Here is a 23,439-nt window from a genome sequence, read left to right on the forward strand (position 1 = left end):
AGGAGTAAACCTTCCCCTCTTCCTTAATCATGTGGACAGGTGTTAGAGGAGTAAAAAAAAGTAGGAAGGTTTGTAATTATGCTGCATGAGACAGGATGGAACCAGAATCTGGGCAATACATTCATGAACATCCCTGAACTTTTGATCTCATAAGAAAAGGCCACATTCTTGCAAACAACTTGGGAGGGGGAATAATCATTTTTCCAAAGGGCAGATGGTGATGTATATATGAAAATCGCTGCATTCATCAATAAAAATGTATATAATAAATGTATATAAATATCCTGATAGGGTGGAGTTGACACTTCAGTCTCCTAGGTTTTTTATTCCAATGATTTCCCAGTGCTAAGAGGTTTCTTAACAACTGTAGTATCAGGAAGTGTGTAGAGGTACTTCTAGCTTGGACCCTGGGCATTTAACAGGGTGGAATTCGGTCACAGGGACACAATTGGAGCCAGGAAACTGGGCTTAACTTGTTTGTGGTCAGGAGAGGCCGGTGATTGCAGAGTTATTACAATATGGTTTCTCTGATTGCCACCCGTGTCTGGGAGCGGGCATTGGCAGTCTATCCAGCTCACTTAGGAATGGGTTCTATGCAAGTCTTCTCTTTTTAGAAATAACATGCCCTGAGAGCGTACCAATTTATTGTTGAAAAAGTAGTGTTTTCTGTCAACTAATATTAAAAATATGAATGTTATTTCATCCAGGGATAAAGGGTGCATTATAATTTGCAACATTTGTTATGAAGTTCTCCAAAACTAAAAGAATGGCTGCCATCTTGTCTATATTAGTTGTTCCAAATGTCTAATAATGACAGCTGGCCTGGGTAGCACAAGGGATACCCATGAACGGGGCACAAGAGACACCAGGCAGAGGGAAAACCCCACGAGCCATCCATGAAATCAGTGATTCAACACATCGGTGTGAGAAACAGACCGTAGAGCGTTTTAGATGGACAAGGTATGACTCGGATCAAACAAATTACATAACCAGACTTCACATCGATGAGCTATAGCTCAATCTACCCAAAGGTCAGGCACCAGGCACCTAGGCTGTCCCTCGGGTGACGATGCTCCATCATAAAGGAGCCACAACCCATCCTTTCTGCCCGATGTCTTCAGAACTTGCCACCAGCCCCGCGTTTAGTGCCCGAGGGCACCCTCTAAATATACTGAAAACCAATATTTGCAAGATATGAGTGGAGTGGTTATTTAAAATGTCCTTCAAAGGCCCTCGGGCCTCTCGGCATTGAACTGACTATCAACATTAGTAAAGATATGAAGCTAATCGGTAAAATAGACACATTTCAAGGACCCTCCTAAACACAGAGGGGCCTCTATGTTGTCCAGGCCTTGACGGATTGCAATCCAAACAGAGGGAGGAACAAAGGAGAAGGCGCTTCGTGATAAGTCATGCTGCCCTCTCCAGAACCCCTCACAGCTTGCAAGCAGCCGGTCCAGGAAGGCCCCTGTCCAGTCAAGAAATAATGGTAGAATGAACACAAGATTCCATGTGGCACAGAACAAGGAGGCTGCTCATCAAAATGCTCATTTGGAGGTCACAGGACGACAGCAGGATGCGTCAGGTGTAAATGCCATCATAGTAACTTGTCTGATGTCCTTCAAACCAGCCACTTGAGCAATCTCAGGGCCTAAACCAGGCATAAACTCGTGTGGCTAGCATTTAGTTACTGGGGATGGTCAAGGTGTTTGGAAAGCGTGTGCCAGAACTTATCACCAATTTTAGTGACTGCTCGCAAAAGAAAGATGAGCCGACAGTTGGCTCCTGCCCTGAGGCCCACGCTTGATTTCTTAAAAATGGGTTTTGACGGCCCCTCTCTTCCATCAACTCGCGACGGTGACAGATGCAAATAGGTGTTAAAGATAAAGATGTAAGCAGGTGTAACGGTCCCAACAGGACGTACGACTTTAGGAAAGTAAACTAGGAGTAAACCTTTCCCTTTTCCTTAATCATTTGGACAGGTGTTAGAGGAGTAAAAAAAATACGAAGGTTTGTAATTATGCTGCATGAGACAGGATGGAACCAGAAGCTGGCAATACATTCATGAACATCCCTCAACTTTGATCTCATAAGAAAAGGCCAAATTCTTGCAAACAACTTGGGAGGGGAATAGTCATTTTTCCAAAGGGCAGATGGTGAAGAATATATGAAAATCGCTGCATTCATCAATAAAAATGTATATAATAAATGTATATAAATATCCTGATAGGGTGGAGTTGACACTTCAGTCTCATAGTTTTTTATTCCAATGATTTCCCAGTGCTAAGAGGTTTCTTAACACCTTTAGTATCAGGAAGTGTGTAGAGGTACATCTAGCTTGGACCCTGGGCATTTAACAGGGTGGAATTCGGTCACAGGGACACAATTGGAGCCAGGAAACTGGGCTTAACTTGTTTGTGGTCAGGAGAGGCCAGTGATTGCAGAGTTATTACAATATGGTTTCTCTGATTGCCACGTGTCTGGGAGCGGGCATTGGCAGTCTATCCAGCTCACTTAGGAATGGGTTCTATGCAAGTCTTCTCTTTTTAGAAATAACATGCACTGAGAGCGTACCAATTTATTGTTTAAAAAGTAGTTTTTTCTGTCAACTATTATTAAAAATATGAATGTTATTTCATCCAGGGATAAATGTGCATTATGATTTGCAACATTTGTTATGAAGTTCTCCAAAACTCCTTTTAAAAGAATGGCTGCCATCTTCTCTAGATTAGTTGTTCCTAAATGTCTAACTATTTTTAAATTGTATTGTTATGTGATGAAGTATTTATTGATTGCAAACTATAGTTTGTGTAAATCTCAGATTGTTCAGATGCCATTCAGCGCATTTGCTCTGTTGTAATGCTAAATACATATTTGTATCTTGTTTTTATTGAAATGGTCAGTCGAACTGTTTGATTCAAATATTGTAAAAGCGCTGAGCTCCCAGCATGTAATTTGTAAGAGTGCACCACGTGCAGTTGCCCCTAAGATTAGACAAACAAAACAAAAAAACCTCATTAGAAGTATATTTGAACTAATTTACTAAAATTGCCATGGATTCCCACTGAAGCACATGGAAACTAGACTCTCCAAACAGGTAAAGAGAATTGATAAGTTTTGCCAAGAGTGGTATTTACACATGAAGCCACACACATTTTCCTAGCCTAAGGGGGGGAACACTTGACGCACAAATAATTGAGCATACTAAAACACATAAGCACTTAATATGTAGGTCAAAAGAGAGTCAATGTTAGAATTATCGGACATCTTTGAAGAAGCTAAACTCTTCCAACCACTTGTTTCCAACAAGCAAGTCTTTCCTAGCCTCATGAAAGGACTCAAGCCAAAAATGTGTTAGAAGAAACTACAGTTATGGCACACTGTGTTCCCTGCATTATATCAGACTATGCTTGGTAGACCGTGCAACAGTGCTGCGTGAAGGCTTCAATTTTCCATACGATACTAGTCAACACAGCAGTTTCTTAACTTTTTTTTCTAGACAGGCATGATGCAAGCACAGTTCAATATCAAGTCTCCATCAGTGCCCAGGCTGTGACTGTTTATCCTCTCTTTACACAGGTGATACTTGTTGACCACAAATTGCTGGTACTGGGAAAACATTGCTTGGGATTCACTTTTCTAGATCTGTACGTCAGCTTGTCTCTTCTTTCCTGCTATGATCTCTACATTTCAATTTCCAAAGAGACTGTGTCTAAAGATGCTACCATGTAAAACTATGGCATTCCAAGAGGCAGAGGTAAAATCCTCCACTTTCCTCTTCACCTGAAAAACATAACAAAAATGAAAGAGCACTTTTGCTGATGGACCTTTTCTATCAACAGCCACATTCTAGCCCATCACTCATCTAGTTCAGGGAGATATATTTTCTTTTGTTACCTACAGTCCTATAAATGACTTAGGGCCTGATTTGGAGCTCAGTGGACAGGCTACCCTGTCACAAACCTGACGAATAGCCCGTCTGCCATATTACAAGTGCATTATATTGAATGGCACTTGGAATACAGCGGATGAGAAATCCGTCCCGTATGCTATGGAGTAACCTGTCCTCTGAACTCTAAAGCAGGACCTTAAATGTGCATGTGCTCCTTTTTTCACCTATGACACAAGCACTCCCTAAGCGAAGCTCACGTACTGTTACCTTATGGGCCCATATACACATAACATCTTATTTGCTCACTGTAAAAATAGTAGCTGATTTTTAAGGCAGGCCAGTCTTTTTTAGAGTTTACAAAATCTACAAACCAAACAAACAGTTGGCAATCTCCAAACAACAGATGTATGAAAAAAAGTTTGCCTTAAAAATGCTATAAGAGGAGAACTAAAGAAAATTCTAAATCTAAAAACTTAAAACATTTCTTGTTTTCATCAACTACATTTACTTTTGCATATTTTTAATGTTGTCCGTATGGTATCCTGGGTTCCTGTGGGGCGAGGTATGTGTTTAAGCTTAATAAAATTAAATGTTAATATGTCATTCAAGTCCATTTTATTTCAATCAGCAAGTCACAGTGTTATAAAAAACATTGTATAATAAACTGTCCCGCAAAGTCAAGACCCTATTAGTATGGATGAACTTCACAAGATGCAATGCTGCATTTATACACATAGGTGCCGATTCCGATCCGTCAAAAATATTCCCCGTACGAATCGTATCCGGATGTTTTTCCGTACGAATCGTACAAGACCCGTACAAACTGGCAAGTACGATTCATATGTGAAAAAGTCCATACGAATCGCATTGGGAAAATTCCCCGACAAGTCCTCGGGACGGGAAAAGTGTCCGACACGTCCCCGGACATTTTTACGTACGAATCGGAAAACTGAAGACCGAGCGCGCAAGTACGATCCGTCCCGTCCGTCCGAATGTACAACTGTATGGAAAAAACACCGTACTGAGCGAACATCAATAGCAACCATGGAAACGTCCAAACATGTGCCCGCATACGCGCCGAACAACCCCCAGCCACCCCCCATGTACACGCCGTACCCCCAGCCCCCCCTATGTACGCACCGTACCCCCACCCCCTGTGTATGTATGGAGCGTACACCCACCCCACCCATGTATGTATGCGCTGTACCCCCACCCCACCCGTGTATGTATGGAGCGTACACCCAGCCCCCTCCCGTGTATGTACTGAGCCTACCCCCACCCGTGTATGGACGAAGCGTACCCCCACCCGTGTATGGACAGAGCGTACCCCCACCCGTGTATGGACGGAGCATACCCCCACCCGTGTATGGATGGAGCATATCCCCTCCCGTGTATGTACGGAGCCTACCCCCACCCGTGTATGGACGAAGCATACACCCAGCCCCCTCCCGTGTATGTACAGAGCCTACCCCCTCTCGTGTATGTACGGAGCGTACCCCCTCCCGTGTATGTACGAAGCGTACCCCCACCCGTGTATGTACGGAGCCTACCCCCACCCGTGTATGGACGAAGCGTACCCCCACCCGTGTATGGACGAAGCGTACACCCAGCCCCCTCCCGTGTATGTACGGAGCGTACCCCCTCCCGTGTATGTACGAAGCGTACCCCCACCCGTGTATGTACGGACCCTACTCCACCCATGTATGGACGAAGCATACCCCCACCCGTGTATGGACGAAGCGTACCCCCACCCATGTATGGACGAAGCGTACACCCAGCCCCCTCCTGTGTATGTACGGAGCCTACCCCCTCCCGTGTATGTACGGAGCGTACCCCCTCCCGTGTATGTACGAAGCATACCCCCACCCGTGTATGTACTGAGCCTACCCCCTCCTGTGTATGTACGGAGCGTACCCCCTCCCGTGTATGTACGAAGCGTACCCCCACCCGTGTATGGACGGAGCCTACCCCCACCATCTATGGACGGTGCGGACCACCACCCTGCCTGTGTCTGTACGCACCCTACCCCAGGCCCCTACACCAGCACCCGCACCCAGCATCGCACATGTATGAATCGTACCAAGCCATAGCAAATGTCAGCACTGTACACCAACATGGCCGACGTACACACCGTACAGATGCCAAAAACAGCCGTACTAAACCAGGACACTGCTAAACACCACAAGGAGAGTCCATTCGAAACACACAACACTACAAAACACGTCCAACAAGCCCAAATACATCCAATACACTGACCTGCAACAGCCAAACTGGTAAACAGAGGCCCAAACCACAACCACCACTTATTACACACCCACCCAAAATTCAAACACAGCCACACCCACCAATGGACCAATAAAAAGGGTCCACACACACAAACCATGAGCCTTTGCAACAGATCCACTGCTGCCAGACCCCACAGACAAACCACTGCACCATACCTGAACCTTGACTACACCTTACACTTGCACACCTTCACACAACCACCTTCACAAACACCCCCTCATCACATCCACACACATACCTTCACAACTACACCCACACACCCACAACCATCCACACCAACACCCCACACCGTGCCCACAAACAAGAATCCAAAGTTTACAAGGGAGGAGCTGGACCTCCTTGTCGATGAAATCATCAGAGTCGAGCCACAGCTCTTTGGAACATTGGTCAGACAGACCAGCATAGCGGAGAAATCAACCATGTGGCAGAGGATCATCAATCGGGTCAATGCTGTTGCGCCCATCCCGAAGGACCAGGCAGGAATGCCAAGCCAGGTGCTACGATCTGCGGAGGACGGTCCGCCGCAAAATGACAGACGAACATGACCAGGGGAACATCACTGGAGGTGGGCCGCCCCGCAGACCGGTACACTACCATCCCTGGGAGGAGAAGGTGATGGGCACGCTGCCGCCGGTGGGAGGACACGGAGTAGAAGGAGTCGCCGAACCTGGTGAGTACACAAACAACTCACGTCACATGGGGGGAACCGCATCCACAACCCAACTCCCAATAATGCACGCAACCACCCCAAAGCTATCACTGGACACCACCACACTCAAAAATTCACGCACATGCCACTAACGCCTCCATGCCCCATGCACCAAGCAAGGCCATGCCAAGTCACAGGCCACACAAAACACCAACACAAGATAGGATGTCCGCAACGCCGGGAGGGTGTGCCCCACAAAACACATTGTGCAACTCAGAAGCAGACACCAATGCCCTCAGCCCATATGGCCTACGGCACAGCTATACAAACAGTCTGTCCCAACACAGTACTGTGTCGCCTGAAAATGGTGGCCGCGTCGCAGGATGACATCGTTATGAAGGCCCAATTTGCACATAACAGCTGCCAATGAAGAGGCATCACTTTGAAAGAGTGCCAGCACACACCTTGCAGCAGCGCAGACTCAGAGACACTCTGACCAATGGGGGCCGGGAGATCACAAACAAAGCCACATGAACAAGCCATTGGCCGTTGAAAGACCAGCAAAGTGTGTGTGCCCAGGAAGCAGGGCTGAGGTGACAGAGGGTCACAGACAGATGGAGGGAGAGGGAGAGAGAGGGAGGGAGACAGAGGGAGACAGAGGGCCACAGAGGGACACAGACAGAGGGAGGAGGGTGACACAGGGAGGGAGAGAGCGGGAGACAGAGGGAGACCAAATCACCTTTGAGTGTTGTGAGCATGTCGGCTCGTCAGCAGGTGGACTGTGTGCATGTAGACAAGGTTTGGCAATGTGTGAACCACCCCCTTTTTCGTTGTGAAATCACTGGCCCATGTGTCAATCTGTGCACGAGTAGATCCTTGCTGCAGGCACAAACATAACCTTACACCCAGTATACCCACTCACTGTGTTTATTAGAACCCAGTCACAAATGCATAAGTGACCTACCTGCAGTCTCAAATAGATATGAAAAAGCACCATTTGCCCACCTACGGTGCAACATGTAAGGCGGTTCTGCATGGCTCGCTACGCCCGCTCGCTACACTGCTGACTGCGTTAAAAAATGATGCATCAACAAAGAGTGTGTCACACATAGGTAAAGTGTTGAAAGCTGTGGGCAAGGGACATACCCATGCACAAGTGCACTGTGAAAGGAATGCTAGACATATCTAACTTCCCAGAGGAACTGTACAAACTTGAATATGAATGAAACATGGATGTCGCATGTAACACAATTAACATTGACTCTCTCTCACACACAGGGCAACGTCGTCGTTCTCCCCCCAACACTGGGGGGGAAGAATCACAGGACCAGGTGCAGCGTGAAGATGACCCCACCGGCAGCGACGACTCTCACCACTCCGTGGATGACCCCGACCAAACTGGCCCCTCTGGTGCACAAGCACCTGCAGCACCTGCGTCAGGTACAACTGTGCCAACCACCACCCCCATTCCTGCCACATCCCAGGATACAGCCAGGAGCCCTGCTCGCACACAACAACGCAGCCAGTCTGACCAGGAGGGACAAGGTACTCCGGCCACCCAGGAGGAGGCAGGCGAACCCACAAATGCCATCCCTCAGGGGTCCCGGAGCCCCGTTGTGCCCACAACGGCAGGCCAGGCTCTAGTGGGCAGGGGTGGTGGGAGTGGAGGACGGCGGAGGCGCGAACCTGACCAGCCAGCTGAGGAACCGGTTATGACTCACGTCCGCAACATCCTGGACACATACCGGCGTGACACCAGGGGCATCAGCCAGGTAGTGGAGACCCTCAACGAGATCAAGAACATGCAGGCCGAGCAATATGCCAGTCAACAGCGACACCAAGGACGGATGGAGGCAAGACTGGCTGAGCTTGTGGCGGTGCAAACGGACATGAGCCATCCATTCCGTCGGATTGCTGAAAACATGGGCAACCCTCCCTGTGCCACCAGGTGAACATCACCACCAGCCACAGGGAGGGATCAGGAGGAGGAGGATACATCCGACGGAGCATCGCAGACATCGTCACGGCCTGCTTCTGAGGGTCCCCGGAGGAAGGTGGGTCGTCCACGCAAAAGACCGTGAGAGTCAGCGGAACATCACCATCTCCCAGGTCACCTGGCCTTGCCCCCGGCCTGCAGCACATCATCATATGACATTCTCTGCCATATGGACTCTGACCAATGTTGACAAAGACTGTGGCATGGACTCTGATGACTTCCAATGCCAAGGATACCAACTCCCCCAGTGAACTTTGGATTCTAGACACCCGGCGAGCACTTCTTTTCATCCCCCCAAATATGTACCCCACCACTTATAAAAAACATCACAATAACGAGATGATGCCCTCATTTTGCATTATTCCATAACATGTGTGTGTTGTAATGTCAAACCATGCCTGAGTGTTGAAGTAACTCCATCCAACCATACCCTGGGGTCTGAGTCTGGCACAGGACACACATGGCTCACAAAGTATCATCCAATACAGACATGGAGCACCATACACACCCGTGATGGGCCCAACCAGCTGAGGGGGTGCCTGCACAACTGTGCGGACAGACCTATTCTGACGACCAACAGTCATGTGCAGAGCTCAGGGCTCATGTAGAGTTTCCTGGGGAGGGAGTCCCAGGTACGTTTAGCCAGGTGGGAGAACTATGTCCTGCATGCTGGAGTTCGGTGGATGTGAAGAATGGTGGCCAGGGCAAGGTTGTATGCACGGAGATGGCCCAATGGGGTCTTGGATGGCAGTGGTACAAGGTTGGTTTGGGGTCGGGGTCGTGGCCTGCCTCCTGAGTGTGGGTGTGGAGTGTGAAGGTCATCCTGCAGTAGACAGTGATCCATTGCAGCTATCTCTGCTGGACGGTGATGTGGCTGGGCCGCCGGATGGTGAAGCAGAGCTGTGCAGATGCACCCTGGATGTGGACAAGTATCATGGGAGTTGTAACGTACTTGTCCGTAGAGTGCAGGCTAGGATTAGACACGGATGTTGTAGTTGGCCTGGGGGATGGTATATCTTGCCTTGAGGTGGATCGAACTGTGGATCGTGTGCATAATGCAGAGTGTGCTGCAGCCTGAGGTACAGATGCTGGTGAGCAGCATAGCACATGTGAGCAAGCAATCCATGTTGAACACCAGCTCGTGTGCGTGGACACTGTGTGCCTGTGCAGGGCCCTTGCGGGTGGGACACAAGCAGTTGACCCAGCTGTAAGGGGACAATCCGCAGCTGAACACCTCAGTCGTGTACAAGTACAGCATCAGGTGGCTGATGTTCAGCCATCTGCCAATGTATACCATGCATTATTCTATGTGAGAACTGGCAAGGACTGCGTCTTTGGGGAGTGTGAGGAGCACCTGGCTGTCAATGAGGCACCAGATGATGATGAGATGCAGTGCGCATGTCATGGTGTAGAGGGGGATCCTGGACACATTGTACATTGACACGCTGAGACATGATACCTCTGCCATGTGTCCCACAATGACAACATACTACATGCAGAGGCCTGGAGTACCACTACCATGGTCTTGTTGGGGTACAGAGCCGGTGGGGAGTAGGAGGGACATGACCTGGTTGGTGTGACAGGGCCTGGAAGCCTTGCCAGCGCCGTGTAGGCAGTTGAAGTTGCACACTCATAATGCAAAGGTGTTGTGTGGCCGATTAGTGCATGCCTGAGTGCATGCAACAGATGTATTGGATGGACAGTGCTTGGTGGGTGGCCTCAACATCATGGTGTAGCGTGATGTGGCACATGCAAGGACATGAGGCACGTGCAATGTGCACGTAGCATGTGCAGACGGTCCAGCCTTTGCCAACGCAACTGTGTCACACACAAGCAGATTACACCCAAATCAATGGGTGGATGGAGGAAGGGGGTTGCGTCTTAGAGGTGTGTGTGTGAGGCTAAATCTAGAAACTGTGTGTGCCCTTGCTGCAGGGCCTGCAGCAGCATGCGCCATGTCCAGAAAACCATGCCATAAGTTGCACACAAAGACAAGGATGTCAGAAAGGAAATATGCTAAAGCTGTATGTTAAGGAAGGAGTGTCTGGTTCAACATGGCACACACACAGACAATGGATGCACATGCAGCACAGTGGCCGTCGTGGAGACTGACATGGCAAAATACCTACACAGCCATGTACAACATGCACTATACAGATTATAATCCCTGACAAACAGCTTGCATCTTGCTACTCTACACATAGACTCATATGCACAATCTCTGATAACTATGCCAGACATGCCCCATTCACAGTGGCAAGAGACCACCATTGACAGAGATGAGGCACCTTGGAGGCAGAGGGGCACCCTTATTAGTCATGTGTGCCGGAAGGCAAATGCATCTATATTAACAGCTGCACAGGTCATGTGGATGAACATGTGGGACCTACACTGGCACCCCCCTTTGCACCACAGATGCTGGAAATCCATAGAACTGGCACACAAGTGACAGCTTTGAGCTAAACAGCCCCTGCTGCTCACGGAGAGGCTGCTATTCACCTTTGAGCCTCTAATGGGGATGTCCCACACTATGTCAACCCGGTGTATCCCGTATGTTTGCTAGGGCAGTGTTACACACATTGATGCCTTCATCACAATCCACTATCCCATTACAGATGACTGTCACCAAGTGTGACTATCAATTCAGGTGAATCCAGCTCCATGTCATGTGCCCCATGGTGATTCTACATGTATGCAAAGTAACCAAACATGAACAGGAGCGGTGCACACACATTCCAAACAAATACCACACCCAAAAAGCTGTGCTGCATCCCTTACCCTAAGGAGATTTTTCAACATGTCCATGCAAGTAACGCTGATTCAGCACACGTTGCTGTGTTCATGAGGAATAGCAGGAGCACAACAATGCCACCAGCAGCCAGCATGCGCAAATACCTGGGGATGAGAGACACACAAGAAGTCAGCCAAAATAAGCTTATCCGCATGCATGGGCATGTACTCGACACATATAAGGTTGTCAACATGCTAGGTCAAAATGATGTCTCAGGAAATTCATTCTTCCATTGCACCATCACTCGAGTGACACATCCAAACACACCTCTGACTCACTTGGCATACATGCAGATGGACACACACATTGCAACACAGGCCACACAAGGCTCAATGCGTGCACACTCAGACACTGCAACTCACCACTAAGCAAAGAAGTTGCGTATGAGCCGACTTCAGATGTCCTCTTCCTCCTCCTCCTCCACATCACTTGCCTCGTCACCAAGCCCTTCATCCTCCACGGGTGGATGTTCCTGCTCATCCAGATCCAGGATGAGTGGCACAGCTTTCTCCACAGCCATGTTGTGCAGCATGCAGCACACAATGAAGATTTTGCAGACCTTAACCGGTGGGAGTGCGCCGCCGGCCAAAGGTCCTCTCTATCACTCGCCTGGTCCGCCCATGGGCGTTGTTGTAGCGGTGATCGGCAGCCGTTCTGGGGTTGCGGAGAGGCGTGATCAGCCATGGCATGTTGGGATAGCCAGAGTCCCCTACATGGAAACATCATGGACAGAAGTGGGTCAGGAGAAGCAGTAAGACATGAAGATGACGCTAAATACGGGACTGACAGAGTATACCCACCCACAATACATGCTCGTTCGTTGCGCAGCTGCAGCATCATTTCAGGGACCCTGCTACGCCTCATGATGTGGGCATCGTGTGCTGATCCTGGAAAACGAGCACAGACATGGCAAATCACCATGTTGGCAAGACACACCACAAGGGCATTAATGGAGTGGTAATGTTTGCGGTTCCTATAGGCTACCTCCTGTGCCTGTGGTGGTACCAACGCTACATGTGTCCCATCAATGGACCCAATGACATGGGGCATCCCTCCCAGGGCATAGAACTCACCCTTGACACCTCTCAACTGCTCACGAGTTGGGAAATTAATGTACTCATCCAGGTGAACCAACATGGCCTCTAAAAAATCAAGCAGGACACGGCTGAACATGGTCTGGGACATGCCACCAACATGAGCTATGGTATTTTGAAACGTACCCGTGGCAAAGAAATGTAGGGCAGCCATCACCTTCATCTTGGGTGTCAGTGCAGTAGGATACCTGTGTAGCGGTTGGAGGTGTGGTGCCAGCCTTGCGGTCAAGTTCTCAATCAACGGTTGGGAGAAGCGGTAGCGGCGTATACAGTCACGTTCCCTCAGGGCAGCCAAGTCTGGCATTGGTCGGGGGAGAGGAGGAGCCCTGCAGTCATTTGGAAGGGACAACGAAGAGTGAGTACTGTACACCAACAATGTCAAGGTACTGAGCACATGTTCAACAGCCAATACACATATGCTACATACTGAGTCCGGTCTGTGCAACATATCCTGGACACGTATGCCAGCCAGGTGACACTCCTACCAAGAGCCAGTTACAAACGTGGATTCTGAAGCTCAACATGACATGGCATGATACTAGCAGTGGGCCAGTGTAAGTGAACAGGCAGACGCATTACAGGAGTGACAGACAACCACATATGTGCAGAACAAGGATGTTAATCATACAGACAGGTTGCGGAACACTAGAGGGACAGGTCACATGTCCTAGAAAAAAGGACAGACCACACACCTTGCCATGAAGGGGTACATGTCAAGACTGATCACACATACATTGAGACTATGCAGATATGTCCTTGTCTCGCAAGTCCATGTCCAAGTACACACCTTATGTCTGATTCCACATGTGGCCTGGTGTGCGTAAGAGTGTGCCATGACCATCTACACACAGACACATGTTGGATGCAGCAACTGCTGATGCATTTGACGGTACACCAACAGCAAGCTCATGGGAACACATGACACACACATGACATAGTCACATCGTGCAATGCCGGTAGTCACATGTCAGGTGTAATGATCCGTGTACCTGCCATCAGGGGACAGTTGCGGCTGTTGGTGACTGTGCCATGCCAGTGACGCATTGGTTAACAAGTCTGAACTACATGCACACATGTCAAAGGAGTGAAGGGGATGTGTGGCACATAGTGCACCATCACACATGACATGTGTACACAGCTCATCACACATCTATTGGCTTCAAACATGAGGAGAAATGTGCCACGTCACAGCCTGACACACCTATGCCCGAGACATGTAGGACTGCACTGACAATGCCTTGATGTCCAGACTTGCCCAAGTATGACAGCTCAATTCCTTTCTGTGTGACGCCTGTCACCAGTGTAAGGTGTGAAACGCACCGTACACACGCTCTGAGGGCGTGTGTAGGGTCCCTATCACTATGGGAGTGCTGCCGTAGGCGTACGCCATAGTAATACGGACCGTACACGCGTGTGTAGGGGTCGTATCACTATGGGAGTGCTGCCGTAGGCGTACGCCATAGTAATACGGACCGTACACGCGTGTGTAGGGGTCGTATCACTATGGGAGTGCTGCCATAGGCGTACGCCATAGTAATACGGACCGTACACGCGTGTGTAGGGTCCCTATCACTATGGGAGTGCTGCCGTAGGCATACGCCATAGTAATACGGACCGTACACGCGTGTGTAGGGGTCGTATCACTATGGGAGTGCTGCCGTAGGCGTACGCCATAGTAATACGGACCGTACACGCGTGTGTAGGGTCCCTATCACTATGGGAGTGCTGCCGTAGGTGTATGCCATAGTAATACGGACCGTACACGCGTGTGTAGGGGTCGTATCACTATGGGAGTGCTGCCGTAGGCGTATGCCATAGTAATACGGACCATACACGCGTGTGTAGGGTCCCTATCACTATGGGAGTGCTGCCGTAGGCGTACGCCATAGTAATACGGACCGTACATGCGTGTGTAGAGGTCGTATCACTATGGGAGTGCTGCCGTGGGCGTACGTCATAGTAATACGGACCGTACACGCGTGTGTAGGGTCCCTATCACTATGGGAGTGTTGCCGTAGGCGTACACCATAGTGATACGACCCCTACACACGCGTGTACGGTCCGTATCACTATGGCGTATGCCTACGGCAGCACTACCATAGTGATAGGGACCCTACACATGCGTGTACGGTCCGTATCACTGGAGTAGTGGTGCCCTAGGGCTGTGGAACGCACCGTACCTGTGTGTGAATAGTGAAATTACATAGGGGACACATGAGGGACAAGAATAAGGCCCTAAATGCATGCTGGTTGTCATGGAGACCGAGTTTCTAGTTCAAATTTTTTCATCATGTGGGCACCAGAAGTCGGTTGGAGATAATATACAATGTTGCAATGTGGTTGTTGACTTGACATCATGCTCAATTTTTAAACCATGCAAAGGGCCTCACTGGGGTAGGTTTAAAGGGATTGGAGGAAACGTAGGATGCAAATGAGATTGACCAATCACTCTGTACTCCTGTATATTGAACAGGCCAGCAAGGCAAATATAAGGCAGCCAGGACCCATGAGAGAGCACTTGCCTGCACAACCTTTCATTCCACACCACTGCTGCTGCTCGTGATTCCTCTGGCACCATGTCCAGGTCTGTGGAGAGGGCCCAGCCATTCACACAGGAGGAGAACCATGCCCTGCTGGATGTGATCCTCCCACAGTACCCCAGCCTGTATGGGAGACCAGGGGAGCAGGTGAGTGCTGACTCCACTAGCTTGGACTGTGCCTCTTTTCTGTGACTGTCACCTCTGGCAATGTGTCCAGGTGTGACAGACATGCAAAGTACGTTAGAGTGGAGCCCAGGGGGGGAATGCCTCATGTCTCCCATGCAGAGAATGCAGTAGTGCATGTCTGCACTCCTCACTTGCATAGTGCTTACTGTGACAATCACTACATGGTGCATGCCAAATTTAGCCTGGCGAATCCTCTTGGGAATGTTGTTTCTACAGTCCTGTTGTGATTCTGTGGTCTCCCCAGTGTGACAGGTGACTGTACCCACAGATGTGTGTGAGTTGAGTGTACCTGTGGTGAGAGTGTCCAAATTATGTGTTCGTCCCCTGGACATTGGTGTGTGTGTAAGTCCCCTGTCATGTGGGTGAGTGTCTATGTGGAGTGTTGCACCCCAGCTGCATGAGAGATGCATATACCCTACCCATCTGATGTGAGCAGGGAGCAGTGCTGTGTGTCTGTCGTGCTGAGCCAGCCCCACACCTGTGACACCCCCCAGTCTAGTGGCACATGTGTAGAGTGTGGTTTGTACCCGCAGTTGCCAATGGCAGGTGATTGTCCTGTGCCTGTGTGTGTCTGTGTACCCTGCTGAGGTTGGGTCCGTGGCCTGCGGCATGTGACTGCTTTGAGGTGCTGTACATGATCGTGGTGTAGCTTGTGATGCACAGTGTGAGCCGGGATCAGTGATTGTGTTGCACCCCTCATGCCACCTGTGTACTTTCAATGCCACGTAGTGCATTTGGCCTTCCCCAGAGGATAATGTCCCTATGACAAAGGTGCAATGAGTTTGCTGCATACTATGCCCTGTTCATAACAGCCAAATTGTTCAAATGTGTGTCTCTGTGGCATGTAGCAGGTGTATTGATGTTGTTTCACTTTCTCATCATCACAGGTAGGCCCCTATGCCAAGGGGATGATCTGGAAGGAAGCCGTCAGTGCCGTGAGGTCGGTGGAGGGTCAGAAGCGGCACCTGTCCCAGGTGAGGAAACGCTGGCAGGACATCTGGTGCTGGACCAGGAGGATCGCCCGGGTCCTGCTGGGGGCTCACCTGAGAGCCAAAAGAACCGTGGGCGCCAGCGCCTGACCCACATCATGAAGTGTGTGCTGGCGGTGGTCTTCCCTGACTTGGATAGGCACCTACAGGAGAAGCAGCAGCAGGAAGGGGGTAGGTACATGTGTGTTTGTTGTGTCTCACCAGCTTTTGGAAGTGCGCAGTTGCATGGATACACTGCCAGGGTTTATATGTGCAGTGCATATCCTGTTCCCCAAAGTCAGCCTGTGCTGTACTTCCTCCCTTCCCCTCCTTGACATGTGTTCCGTGGTCTGTGGGTAGTCACTCTTGCACAGGGTTATCTAGGCTGCCAGTTAATCCAAGTGCCCAATGCTTGCAGCATCATGTGTGGGGGTGGTGTGTAACATGTTTTGGCACCTTGCCTGTACCTTGTCCAGTTCAGTTATTGGGGGGTCCATGTTAGTTGGCATTGATGCTGAGTCCCGACATGGGAGTGTGTCTTAAAAGTGTACTGCCTTACAGCATGCATGACCAATGTTGTGCCCTCAGACATGATGTGCTTGAGTGTGAGATGTGCATAGTGCAGGGACGGTCGCTTCTGTTGCAGTCATATCCATCCAGGGCCATGGAGGGGTGTCGCCACTACAGTACCCTGGGGCACCTTTTCCTAGGTATAATGTGTGTCATCCAACAATGTGGACATTCTCTGTGTCTTCAGCATAGGTTGCGCTCTGTGGCACTGTACCCTGGCCTAATTTGTATATACGTGAAGTGTGCTGCATGTGTCCACTGTACAGGGTGACCCAATTTGGCTTGTGCATGCTCACAGTGGCCAGTGCCTGTGTGTTTTGGTACAACTATCTGATGATGGTTGTTTGTCAATAATATGTGTGGTCAGGCGCACGAGGGGTAGTTTGTGTACAATCAGGATTTCTTTGAGCGGGCAAGGCCTACATGTCCAAACCTTATGTATCCTTGCCAGGTCTGGCCTGTGTGTGATGGATGTCTGAACACACACTCAACAAGTATTGTCCCAGTCATGTTGTGCATGGTTTAATGTATTTGCTTAGCAGCATGTGTCAAAAGTTTAAAGACATGGTTCCTGCTCATCATTTATTTGGCAACGGTGTGTGGTCCAGAGGCTGTGCTCGACTGTCCCCAGACACTAGCTCCTCTGTATAATGTGATATCAAGTTATTTGCTGTTGTGTCATGCTCTCCATTGTTTTTCAGTGGCATGGTGGGTCAACCGACTGTGTGGTGCAGGGCCTACATATGTGCGGAGTATTGTAGATGTTACTCATGTTGCTTTTCATGCTATGCATTGTGACCTATGTAGTTTGGACTCATGTGTCATATGTATACAGGTGTCTGATTATTTCTTGTCTCTTCACCTTGCCCACAGCATCGTTGGGGGAAACCGAGGGAGACACTGGCACGGACCTTGAGGAGGGATCCAGCAGCGCTGCCACCAGTGCTGGCGAGTCTGGCTCAGCGAGTGGCACGGAGGCCGAGGGGAGTGAGGCGGAGGACCTGTCCAGTCCCACCATCGACGGGTCCGAGGCTGAGCTCCCAGAGGGGGTGGAGGCTGCTCCCAGAGCTGAAAGCAGCACTCCATCTGTCGCCGCCCCCTCCATTCCCATCACCGGCCTCCCACTTGCTCAGGTCCCTTCCGTCCGTGCTAAGCGACGACATGTCTCCTTCGTGCCAGGCACCGCACCCCCTGCCCCTGTCCCCCCTGCTGCCGTCAATGCCGAGTCTGTGGACATTCTGCGGCAGTTGCAGGTTGGTCAGACATCGCAGCTTAATGTCCTCCATGGCCACACCAGACTGCTGACACAGATGGTGTCGTACATGGAGGGCATGTCAGCTGCGATGTCTGACCAACGCATGTTGCTGAGGTCCATAGACTCGTCACTGACTGCAGCAGTGGGTCTCCTGCAGCGCTCCGTCCCACCCCCTACCCCTGCACCATCCACACTTCCCACTCCCATGCCTGTCCCAAGCACACCCAGACGTCCCCATGCACGCACCCCACCAGACACAGGCAGCACACCACCAGTGAAGGCGAAGCGCACACCCCCTGTCACACACTCACAGGGTGAAGTAGGCACACCCACTGGGGCGGAGGGCAAACGGAAGACACGCAGCCACACTGGGAGTCCGCAGTCCTCACGTCCCACTTCCTCCAAATACACTCCCCTCAGCTCTCCTGCCCAACAGTCGGACAAAGAGTCCTTCCTGCCCAGTCTGTCCATCAGCCCCAGTGTGGCACCACCCCGCAAGCAGTGGAGGCAGGACACGGGCAGGGTAGTTGAGTCCCCCCCCCCTGTCCACACCCTCCCCCAGTAGCGCTGCAACCCATCCCTCCGGCCCCCCCCTCCTTGGGGCCTGTCGTTCCTTCGGGTGCAGGGGAGACGCTGGGGGACCTTGCAACCGTGTGCAGCGCCATCCTGACCACCACCTTTGGCGCTGCCCCACCCCCTGTGGTGGAGTCCTCCGTCCCTGCACCCACAACGCCTACCCTTGACCCTCCTGTCCCTGCGGTGCCTGGTGCTTCCCCCCACATGATGCCCCCCCCCTGTGGATGAACAGAAACTCTGAACTGTGCAGGCAAGCTAGGGGACACGCGTCCCAATGTGTCCCCCACCAGGATTTCTATGATGGACTGGCCTATGGGCCTTGTAAATAGTGTAAATTTGCAATCCTATCTGTTTTCTGCTGAATAAAGCATTTTGTTTTCATTTGCACACTAATGCTATTCTGGTGTTGCTGTTGGTGGTGCTGCTCCAGGATTTGGGGTGGTGATAATGTGTTAGGTGTCTGGGAAATGTAGTAATGTGCTGCTCATGGGGTGGACCCTGGTATCTCTGTGCCATCCCAAGGTATCTGCAAATTATCTTTGGTCGTGTAAGCTCTTACTGTATGGTGCCATTGTCCCAAGGTGTGTTCCTTCCTCTGTGGACCCTGACATCTTCCCTGCAGGGTGTTCCACTATTGTTGTGCTAGAGCTGTGTCTACATTTCCTGGGTGTGTGACGGATCCCTTCAACTTTGGCCATGCATGCTCAGCAATGTCTCCACCTGCATCATTTGTGGCATCCTCGGTGGTCAGTGTACTTGTGTATGGGGTATATTGCCATGACTTCATGTGGACATGTTCCCTTTTACGCACTATGCATGTGTGTACTCCCAGCCTCGCACACATGTGTTACGTGTTCTGCAGGGTCTTAGGTCACCTGACTGCCAATTGTGGGCATTGTATCTGTGGGTACTACACCCTTTTCCTACCATGGGAGACATCAACTTGTTGGCTGCCCCAGCACCTGTACATTCCTATGAGTCCTGGAATATGCGTGACAGTGTGTATTCCCTTTGGGTCTCTTAGTTTAGTAGGGTGGCACATGAATATACAGAATTGTTGCATGCTCTCAGTGTGTGTATTGTGCTGCCAGCTGCTGGGATGGGTATGCATGTGTAATTGGTCATGACACCCACATGTCGTTTGTCATGCAGTGGGGGATGGACATCCGCCCTCATGGGAGTGAGACACTGCTGTCAGTAATGTGTTGTCATGCCACTCTCAAGATAGTCGCACTTTGTGTATGCCTTCATGCAACCATGGAGGTTTGCTAATTGTAGGATGGTGACACACCACCATGTCTCTGTCCACTGCTGGGAGTGATAGGCACCCACCCCTCCCATGTCTGGGCACTGCTGGGGGGACTCTGCACCCACCCCTCCTATGTCTGGGCACTGCTGGGGGGACTCTGCACCCACCTCTCCTATGTCTGGGCACTGCTGGGGGGACTCTGCACCCACCCCTCCTATGTCTGGGCACTGCTGGGAATGATAGGCACCCACCCCTCCTATGTCTGGGCACTGCTGGGAGTGATAGGCACCCGCCCCTCCTATGTGTGGGCACTGCTGGGAGTGATAGGCACCCACCCCTCCTATGTCTGGGCACTGCTGGGAGTGATAGGCGCCCATCCCTCCTATGTCTGGGCACTGCTGGGGGGACTCTGCACCCACACCTCCTATGTCTGGGCACTGCTGGGAGTGATAGGCACCCACCCCTCCTATGTCTGGGCACTGCTGGGGGGACTCTGCACCCACCCCTCCTATGTCTGGGCACTGCTGGGAATGATAGGCACCCACCCCTCCTATGTCTGGCCACTGCTGGGAGTGATAGGCACCCCCCCTCCTATGTATGGGCACTGCTGGGAGTGATAGGCACCCACCCCTCCCATGTCTGGGCACTGCTGGGAGTGATAGGCACCCACTTCTCCTATGTCTGGGCACTGCTGGGGGGACTCTGCACCCACCCCTCCTATGTCTGTGCACTGCTGGGGGGACTCTGCACCCACCCCTCCTATGTCTGGGCACTGCTGGGAGTGATAGGCACCCACCCCTCCTATGTCTGGGCACTGCTGGGGGGACTCTGCACCCACCCCTCCTATGTCTGGGCACTGCTGGGTGGACTCTGCACCCACCCCTCCTATGTCTGGGCACTGCTGGGAGTGATAGGCACCCGCCCCTCCTATGTGTGGGCACTGCTGGGAGTGATAGGCACCCACCCCTCCTATGTCTGGGCACTGCTGGGGGGACTCTGCACCCACCCCTCCTATGTCTGGGCACTGCTGGGAGTGATAGGCACCCACCCCTCCTATGTCTGGGCACTGCTGGGGGGACTCTGCACCCACCCCTCCTATGTCTGGGCACTGCTGGGAATGATAGGCACCCACCCCTCCTATGTCTGGGCACTGCTGGGAGTGATAGGCACCCCCCTCCTATGTATGGGCACTGATGGGAGTGATAGGCACCCACCCCTCCTATGTCTGGGCACTGCTGGGAGTGATAGGCACCCACTTCTCGTATGTCTGGGCACTGCTGGGGGGACTCTGCACCCACCCCTCCTTTGTCTGGGCACTGCTGGGGGGACTCTGCACCCACCCCTCCTATGTCTGGGCACTGCTGGGAGTGATAGGCACCCACCCCTCCTATGTCTGGGCACTGCTGAGGGGACTCTGCTCCCACCCCTCCTATGTCTGGGCACAGCTGGGAGTGATAGGCACCCGCCCCCCCTATGTGTGGGCACTGCTGGGAGTGATAGGCACCCACCCCTCCTATGTCTGGGCACTGCTGGGAGTGATAGGCACCCACCCCTTCCATGTCTGGGCACTGCTGGGGGGACTCTGCACCCACCCCTCCTATGTCTGTGCACTGCTGGGAGTGATAGGCACCCACCCCTCCTATGTCTGGGCACTGCTGGGGGGACTCTGCACCCAGCCCTCCTATGTCTGGGCACTGCTGGGAATGATAGGCACCCACCCCTCCTATGTCTGGGCACTGCTGGGAGTGATAGGCACCCACCCCTCCTATGTGTGGGCACTGCTGAGAGGACTCTGCACCCACCCCTCCTATGTCTGGGCACTGCTGGGGGGACTCTGCGCCCACCCCTCCTATGTGTGGGCACTGCTGGGAGTGATAGGCACCCGCCCCTCCTATGTGTGGGCACTGCTGGAAATGATAGGCACCCACCCCCCTATGTCTGGGCACTGCTGGGAGTGATAGGCACCCACCCCTCCTATGTCTGGGCACTGCTGGGAGTGATAGGCACCCACCCCTCCTATGTCTGGGCTCTGCTGGGGCTGATGGCCACACACCCCTATGTGTCTGTCCACTTGCGTGGTAGGACCCGTACCCACGTCCTAGAGGCATGGGTACGGGCCGTACCACCATTGTTGGGGTGCCATAGGGGTACGGGCCGTACCCATGCCTCTAGGACGTGGGTACGGGTCGTACCACACCCACCCCTACGTCACCCCAACAATGGCGTTACGGCCCGTACCCACGTTCCCAAGGCATTGGTACGGGCCGTACCGCCATTGTTGTTGGGGTGCCATAGGTGTATGGGCCGTACCCATGCCTTTGGGACGTGGGTACGGGCCGTACCGCCATTGTTGGGGTGATGTAGGGGTGGGCGTGGTATGACCCATACCCACGTCCTAGAGGCATGGGTACGGCCCATACACCTATGGCACCCCAACAATGGTGGTACGGCCCGTACCCATGCCTTTGGGATGTGGGTACGGGCCGTAACGCCATTGTTGGGGTGACGTAGGGGTGGGCGTGGTGTGGTAAATAATTTAATTACCGGTACTTAATTTGATACGGAAAATTATTAAGGATAACTCAGTAAAATGAGAGGCAGAATCCGTGGTATTAGAGGTTCTGAAAGGGCTTTATTCCAAAAACAATTCGAATTGTGGATTTCATATTCCATCACCACGGAGGTTTAGGAAGTGAAGAACATACTTTATTGACAGGTAATCATTTTTATAGAAACGGCATTACAGTGAAACAGATGCAGGAGGCGTAACAGCTGATAATACAGATAGTAATATGTATACGTAACTAAAAGGAAGCATGATAATAGGTGGAAACTAGAAAACGTCACTTATGCATGATGTCACAAGGGGGTGGATCCATAAGAGGATCTTGCAATGTCAGCAGAAATACTTGGCAGTGATGCGCGCGCAGCCGCATGACGTGTGATTGACGTGCAACTAGAGGGTGAAGAAAACTTGGCATTTAGCTCTACATGCGGAGACAAAAGTCTGAAGGGTCAGGTCAACCTAATCCTAAATCATATCTAGTATCCTATGTTTAAAGAACTGTGTTATCCAAAAGGGAAGGTCTCTCGGACGAAATCTATTCTATACTGCCTGTGAGTGCGTGTACAAGCGCCTAAATGTCTACATGAGATGCGAGGGAGCAGAAATCTTCCACAGTAACAGGGGCTATGAATCACTTGCATGAAGACAGTGAGGCCGGGCCTCTTGCTCGGTAGCTGGAAGAATGTTTATTTAAACTACTAGACAGGAATGCATTGGATGAGGAGCGGAGCAGATAATCTTGAAGGTGAAATACAGTTTTTGGCTGGCAGACAGGCCGAGTCAGGCACCGTTAGCCGTGCAAGGAGTAGGACAAAGTTCAT

This window comes from Triturus cristatus, unplaced genomic scaffold, assembly GCF_964204655.1.
Source record: "Triturus cristatus unplaced genomic scaffold, aTriCri1.1 SCAFFOLD_513, whole genome shotgun sequence".
In the NCBI taxonomy this organism is placed as follows: Eukaryota; Metazoa; Chordata; class Amphibia; order Caudata; family Salamandridae; genus Triturus; species Triturus cristatus.